Raw genomic sequence first — 8264 nt, 5'->3', positions numbered from 1 at the left:
AAAATTCAACGTCTGTTCTAGCAAGTGTTATGTAATTTTCAGTGTAAGTATTATATGTTTTTGAATATAGTTTCCCGCGAGACTTGATATTTCAACTATGCTTTCCAGATTTTCACATGATAGAAGCAAGAAACTGGAGTATGAGTAACTTGTTAAGTACTAATTAGTTAGTTTAGCTATCAAGTTGAAGCTACAGGATCAACATAAATTGGGCAAAAATTCATCAAATTTATTGTGACTGCAACCCCTTTACACTTTACAACGCACGGGTACTGCTGTCAGTACCTCTCAACATCCCTCGCTAGCCAATATCCCTGCTCATCATCAAGTTTGTGAGGTACTTCAGAGTGCTGTCAGCGGTCGTTATCAGTTTAAGGTGTACCATTCCTTTTCTTTATTCTTTACGTCTTTCACAAGAGAAGAGAGTAAAATACTCAAAACATAGGACAAATTTTGAAAATCGACTTATTTACAAAAATAATTATAAAAATCGATTTCTTTTCAACATATTTATCAAAATCGATTTGTTTCAGTCAGGCTGAAATTGGGTTGATTTTGACCAAAAAACTTACGAAACTTCAAATCTCTGTAAGTGAAAGACTCTCTAATGAAATTTGATTAACAGTGCCAACTCTTTCACGAGACTTCAAGTCCCGTGAAATTTGTTTAAAACTTCATGAAAAAATAGGTCGCTTTTGTTTAAAATTTGTTTAAAACTAGAAATTCAGCGGGGACTTTAAGTCCCGTGAAGCTAAAACACTCCTTACAAGTTCACGGGACTTTCAAGTCCCGTGAACTTACACAGATTAATTACTTGGCTGCTAAACTTCACGGGACATGAAGTCCCGTGAATTTTATGACATTTTTTGGTCAAAATCGACTCAGTTTCATCCATTTGGCTGAAACTGAGTCGATTTTGACAAATATGTTGAAAATGGGTCGATTTTTACAATTATTTTTGTAAATGGGTCGATATTCAAAATTTGTCCTTACTAAGTCTTGATATTCAAGTTTTGCATAAATTTCACAAAACCTCTCTTTTAAGTATAGCCCTTAAATTTGGGGTGTTTCAGAAAAAAAAACCCATATATAGGTTTTCAATATATTGGGCGAACTTGTAAAACTACCAAAATACCCTTCTCAGGTTTACACTCTAATTATAAAATCAAAATTAATTAATTAATTAGAGGCATTTTTAAGATGGTATTGTGAAAATTAAACTTTAAAAATTTTGTTAAAAAGGCTATGAAAGGGGCTCTTTCTATATGTGGGTCGTTTTGGTTTTATAGTCACATCTGGTTTTGATTTGCCTAATTACATCTACTGGTTTTAATTAATTAGTTAACAGGGTTATTTGACAAAACTAATTAAGAGGGGTTAAGGAACATTTCTAATGATCATTTAGAGAAAACACACACTGTACGTGGTGGACAAGCACAAGCGAAGAAAATGTTGAGAAGGAGAAAGAAAATGAAACAAAGAAATTGACAATGGTTTGATGTTTGACCTGTACCATATACAAGGGGCATTACTTCACCAAAGCAAAACCCTTACGCCTCGTTTGGTACGCGGGAATGGACAGACTTGGGAATGGAATGGAAGAAGGAATGGAATGGATTGCATGTGGAATTGTAACATAAATTACTTGTCTTTTCTTTTACTAATAATTTATTTCCGTTTCTCTCTGAATTGAAGCCAGGTTATGATCATAATGTGATAATTGTTTCATTTACTTAGTACTTGAATTGGTTAGATATGTTCCCAGGTTTGTATAAGAAAGACTTCACAGTTGTGCTTTAGGAGGTGTTTGGTTCAATTTCTAGAAATTATAGTAAATGTTTTCCACTTAAAATATGATTTCCTTGTATTTCTTAAAAAAATTATAGGAAAAGTTTTGAGAAATCAAAAAGTACCAATTTTCTTGTTTTTTGTACTTTGCTTGTTTGGTTCAAAACAAAAAAATTGCTCATAACTTTATAGAAAATAACAAGATTTGGTAGGTTTTTAATTAAATATGGTATGCGTCAGATTTCTGGTGATTTCCTCTCATTTTGAGAGAAAATTGTTTTTTGTAAAATTTGGTAGGTTTTGATATTTTATAGAAAATATTTCTGTAAATTTTTTGTTGAACCAAACACAATTTACAGAAATCTCTGAAAAACTTTTAATTACAAATTTGTCATTGTCAGATGTTTTGAGAAAAGTTTTCTCAAAAAGTGTGCAACCAAACAACCCCTTACGCCTCGTTTGGTACGCGGGAATGAGGAGGAATGGAATGCAATTCCCACTTCCCATTCCCTCATACCAAACACACCAATATTTTAGATGTTGGAATGACCATTCCCTAGGAATGATCATTCCCACTATTTGTGGGAATGAGCATTCCAAGTGAGAAGATAAGGAATGGTCATTCCCATTCAAGTGAGAATCAAAAACTAGTTAGGTATTTTTCAATTATATCCATATTAATAATAAAGAATGTTTGGGTGAGGCCTATGCAAGTGGGCAATTTTAGATTGACAATTTAGGCTAGTATATCATTTTGCTATTTCGAAACTTATTATTTTAGTTGGTATTGTTTTATGGATTTTTGCTATTATGAATTGAGTGATTTTGATACTTTATCAAATAAGTTAATTTATATATCTAGAACTGTGGATTGTGGATATCATTCTTTTTTTTTTGGACCTATGAAAGATACGATAATCTTTTTTTTTCTTTAATTTTTAAGACTAAGAAATAGCGAGTATTGTTTAAAAAATATAAACGAAACATACACCTGATGGATAACACGAGCATTAGTATATAACACATATCTAGATTAATATAACATATGCGTATATAAAATTATTTAGTTATTATCATTAATGTTTATTTTTTATCTTATTAAAAATCTATGTTATTGTAAGGGCATTATTAGAAAATGAGATTTCATTCTCACTTGTGTACTAATGATACCAAACATGGGAATGGGAATGAGATTTTCATTCTAGCTTCATTCTACGAATGCACCCAAACAAGAGAATGAGAATGACCATTCCATTCCCACATGCAATCCATTCCATTCCTTCTTCCATTCCATTCCCAAGTCTGTCCATTCCCGCGTACCAAACGAGGCGTTAGAGTATCACGTAGAAATTAGCAAATTCCATCCGCAGCTCTTGTTTAAAAATTAAAATAAAGCTGGCAGTGATATTTAATATATTTTCTTTTAGCCGAAATTAATGCACTTAGCCTGCAAACATTGTAGAAGGCAATAGCTCCATTTTATTTCCTAAAAAAAATGAAGAATTGTTTTTGGAGTGTTTGGTTGGCTAAAAAAGAAGGAAATCAAAGAAATGAAATTGAAATGATGTTAGTTGTCACCTTATTATTGGATGATGTTTGTGATTTTTTAAGAAAACTAGTTTTGGAGTGTTCGGTTGGCGGAAAAAAATAAGGAAATGGATTATAAGAAACCTATTTCCTGTAGTTTCTTGTTTTCTTTTGTTCGGTTCATTCTTAAAAATAAGAAATGAAATGAGATGAGATGAGTTGTCATTGTATTATTGGGTGATGTGAAGAAAGATTAAGAAAAGTGTTTTCATAACTTTTTGGGATGAAAATGAAGAAATAAAATGTTAATAAGATGGGGTGAATTGTTATAATATTTTATTGGATGATGTGAGTGATTTGAAATGATGAGAAGAGATGAGTTGAGTGATGTTTGGATGAAAATAATATTTTATTAGATGTGATGGATGAGTTGTTAGATGAAAATAATATTTTATTAGATGTGATGGATGAGTGGTTAGATGAAAATCATATTTTATTAGATGATGTGGATGAGTTGTTGGATGGAAATAATATTTTATTGGATGTTGTGGGTGAGTTTTAGGGATGGAAATGGAGGAAATTGTGAGTTTTGAGATTTTCACCATTTTCATTTCCATTTCTTGGTTTTTAGAAAACAAACGAACAGACTCTTACTGTATACTTTGGTTTTGCCACCAGCTACAGCTTGCACCGTGAAGAGATCACTTCCAAGTTCGAGCTACCATTGTATCTTCACTCTTTAAAAAAACCAATCATTGTACTTTATGGATAAACTTCCGATGACATCTACTTTGTTTCTTGTCACCCCAGAGCTATATCTGTTCTTCATGCCACAGTAAAAATTAAGGTAAATTACTATACCATGCACAACAAATCTTTGAGTTCACTTTAAGTAAGTAGGAGTAAATTTACTGTCCGCAATACAATATTTACTGTATTATGAACATTACCCTTTTAAGTGTAGAGCAGTAAATATGATTTCTGATTTTAAGTATATAATAATCAAATTAAATGTATTAAACTTTAGAGTGAGTCACATTCAAACTGTAATACTTAAAAAAATAGGGGGTCGTGCTTTACACAGAGTACACACTAGTTCCATGTGATTTTAAAAAAGTCTTCTATTTGTCACTTTTTGGAAGAGTTGGAGTCAGCTGTGCTGAAATGTAATCCATTGTTAAGGCAAAATTTATAAACCACTCTTCCGTTTGGAAATTTCTCAAATAGGCCTCTTAACTTTCAAAATGCCAGATAAACTACCAAACTAACGGTGTTTACGTCTGAGCTTTTATTTTAACTTAACTGGGTTTGTAACACCCCCTCAAGTGCGGATGTTTTTGAGATAACCTCTTAACTTCTAAAATGTAACAAAATTTCCTTTAAGATTTGTTAGAAAACTCCCAAATTAACACTCTTATTTTTTTTTTCCTTTTGAAAAATGTTTAAAGTTGAACGGGGCTTTCTAAAAACCCAAAAGTTAAAACAGGGGGTTCTGTGATATTTTGAAAGTTAAGGAGGTTTGTCTGAGAAATGATCAAACTTATGAGGGTTTTGTGACATTCACCATAAATGTTTTTGCATCATCAGTTCAGCATAATAGAAACAAACTAATAGATTTAAACAATTTTATATATATGTAGTAAAAGCCCCTTCTCAAGCTTTGATCTTCCGTATTCCTTTTAAATTATCATCATAAATCAGAGTGACCAGAAATACCTCTCATGCATTGGGCTTTCTTACTTATTGAGAAATCTTCCTCATAAATACGAATGAATCATTAGAAAACTTTTGCATGCATCATCAGTTCAGCATAATCTATCAAAATTTTCGCACATGGGCAAGATCTATCAAAATTTTCGCCAAGGGTGAAAATCCCAAATAAATTTAACCCAGGGGTTCTATTCGCAATAGAAAAAAAAACCACGGGGGTAGTAATTACTAAACAGCGCTACTATAGGGGGGACTATATAAAAAGCAATGCAAAGCGTTTTCAAGAAAAACAAGAAATTTGGTCCCCCGACTTCTCCACCGAAACCCTAACCCCCGCCATGGCCAAACCCCGAGCCATCCCCGACGAAACCCTAACCAAAGCGGTCAACGCCCTCCTCAAATGGCTCCGGTCCTCCAAGAAAACCAACAAAGACCCCTCCATTACTTCCTCATCCTAACCTGCAGAGTCCCCCGCACCGACTGCGGACCGCTCCCTCCCTTCAACCTCCGCCCTCCCACCCCTCACGGCCACCCTCGGTCGTTCGCGCACGGCCCCACTTCCCCCTCTCTCCCTCGAGCCACCGTTCCGAGCCCTGGACCTCCCATCTCAAGCCTTTGGTCCGGATATCCTCCGGCCCCGGCTCAAGAACTGCTCCCGCCACGAGGCGGTATCTTGTTCGTTCGACCGGAGGCTCGCGAAGAGATCCAGAAGACGGTGGATGAGATCGCGGAGGTCGATTTGACGGCGGAGACGTGCGCGGAGGGAGGCCGGGAGGAAGAGGTTAGGACGAACGGAGGTGAGGTTCGGGAGGACGTACGCGTTGGCGACAGCAGGTGAGGTGGGACGGGGGATGGGAGGGAGGAGATCGCGGCAGAATGGTGAGGCAGGCCGGTGGCAGGCCGGCGGCGGTGGAGGAACTAGAGTGCCGAAGAAGTGCGAGCCCGAACGTTAGGGCACGCGTTGCATTTTGGAAGGCGGGACGTCTGGGGCCTTGCCGACTATACGAGAAGGAGGGGAACATGAGACGAAAGGCGCGGAGGAATGGACGGATGACGGGAGGGAGACGGATTAGGCCAGCGAGGAGAGATCGGGGCTTGAGATTTTCTTCGGGCGGGGAGCGGCTCGTGACCAGGTTTTGATCCCTAAGCTCGAGATTGTTGCTTCAGTGATGTGTCTATGAGATAGTTGGTACATGTTGATGGTTGTGTGAACTATATCCATTGTGAGTGATGAATTGGTTTAAATGATGTTAATCCATTAATTTAAAGTTATCGATTTAGCGTGAACATTTGCTTGTCATTCTGATGAATTACTGTCCATGATTAGAAAGTATCTTATGATGGATAAATGGGAGAGGAGCGGGCGTCAGCAAATTCTGATTTCTATTTAGCTTTGAGTATTTCAGTATGAGATTATCTGTTTTGATGCAACCTACATTTGTTAGTTGAGTCTTATATTTAAGAAATAATGATGAACATTCGATTGTTGCGTGAGATCATCCCTGTGAATGATGAATTGGTCTACTATGTGATGATACAATAGTTGAAAGTTATTGAACTAGCATGATCATTTATGTGTCATTCATATGGATTGCTTTACAAGATAGGACAATTTGTGTGTGAAGCCTTATAAACCGTAGCGGAATACTTATGTTGTTTCTCTGCTTTAGGGGTTTTTGGTTAAGCGTTCTCCTATTTACCTTAATATTCCCTCCTCCTCTAAGTACATTGCATAAGTTTTTTTTAAAATTTAATTTGGAAGAGAAATTATGACAAGATAAGTTGATGAAGATGGGAAGTGATCCTTTGCAGGCAGAGTGAAACGTGAGAATTAATGGCATGATACTTAGACATTTTAAACAAATGTTTTCTTTGTGAGAAGTCTTATTCTGTTATTTGAAGAACTTTTTGAGTGATGCTTGTGCTGTAAGGCCTTGAGAAATTCTTTCAAGGGAACATGGATTCCTTAGGTGGAGAACATTTTTTCATTGCAAAATATTAGGGTCCATTTAGTTGCACACCGACTAAGTTGGGAGTCAATTTTGGGTTTATAAGAGATTTGGTTCCCTCCCTAGGATAGGTACGTGAGTTCCTAACAACCCCACCTTCTCAGTTTCAAGCAAGTGGTGGTGACGCTGACATTGCATTGTTGTTCAGGGTTAGTTTTGTGCAAAGTCAAAGGGGGTGAAATAAGGAATTTAGTGTTCAACCGAGATTAGACTATTGGAAAGTGCTAATGTGCGTGATTGGACTGGGAAATCAACGTGGTTTATAATATATTTGAGTTTTCTGTAACTAGCTTTTAGAGATGAGTTCTCCTCTCTTATGCAATTTCTATGTTGTCCGTAATTTGCAGAATGTAAGCATCAATATATTATGTCAGACGAGAAGCTACTGAGACTAGCTAGAACTTTGATTCCTTGCTTTGGTTTGGAATCCTGAATGGAGCTTCATCCCTCGTTTTTGATCCTGCAAGAGAAGAAGGAAACTGTTTTTTAAAATTATCTTTATGTTTGTTGTTTGAAGAGGATTTTCTGTGTTCAGATTTCCATATTGTGGTCAAGAGGGAGAGATGTGGGATTTGTTTGTAAAGAACAGAGACTATGCGGGGCAGTGCTCAGGATAATTCACTTCATGATTTCTTTTCCCTTTTGCCACAGCTAAATATCATGATCATTTTCTCATTGATGGTTATTCTTCTTCAGATGATCAAGTACTGGTTTTATTTTTGTTTTTGTTTTTGTTTCATCTGTTGTATCTCTGCTGTACATTGAGAGAGTGTGCAGGGTGTCTGGTCTCCAGCATTCTGAAGGAAATTTATGGATCTACCATTAAATTTCTGATGTAACCTTCATACATGCACGTAGATAAATTCTTCCATTGCCTAGCAATTTTGTGTGCAGATCTTTTGTGTACTTGTGTTTATTTACAATTTTCCTTCACGTCTCACTGTCTTGTTTACAGTTGCGTAACACAGTAAAGATCAGCTCATGCTGAGAAGAGGAAAGGAGCTGAAGAGCGTAAGCCTATTATTACACATTAAAAGCGTTTTTGCACGTTGGCAGCTTTCAGTATGTGAAAAATGTTAATTCAGAAGCCTTAATTCAAATCTAAGAATCTCACACAAGAGTCCTATAGAACTGAGATTTTTGACAATCCTAGAACTAAGAGTTCTTGGCAATTACTCTGCTGGTCTCATATTGGCAAAGGGGATTGTAGTGGGGATGTTTTTAATATGA

At 36.3% G+C, this 8264-nt stretch overlaps 1 long non-coding RNA gene across 1 annotated transcript; it reads left to right on the top strand.

Moving 5' to 3' along the window:
* On the top strand, window positions 6111-7677 carry LOC109844144. Its single transcript, XR_002247877.1, has 2 exons — window positions 6111-6248; window positions 7382-7677. It is a non-coding gene; the product is annotated as an uncharacterized LOC109844144 (long non-coding RNA).

The sequence above is a fragment of the Asparagus officinalis genome, chromosome 1 (assembly GCF_001876935.1).
Source record: "Asparagus officinalis chromosome 1, Aspof.V1, whole genome shotgun sequence".
In the NCBI taxonomy this organism is placed as follows: Eukaryota; Viridiplantae; Streptophyta; class Magnoliopsida; order Asparagales; family Asparagaceae; genus Asparagus; species Asparagus officinalis.
This window is presented reverse-complemented; position numbering and strand designations above follow the sequence as displayed.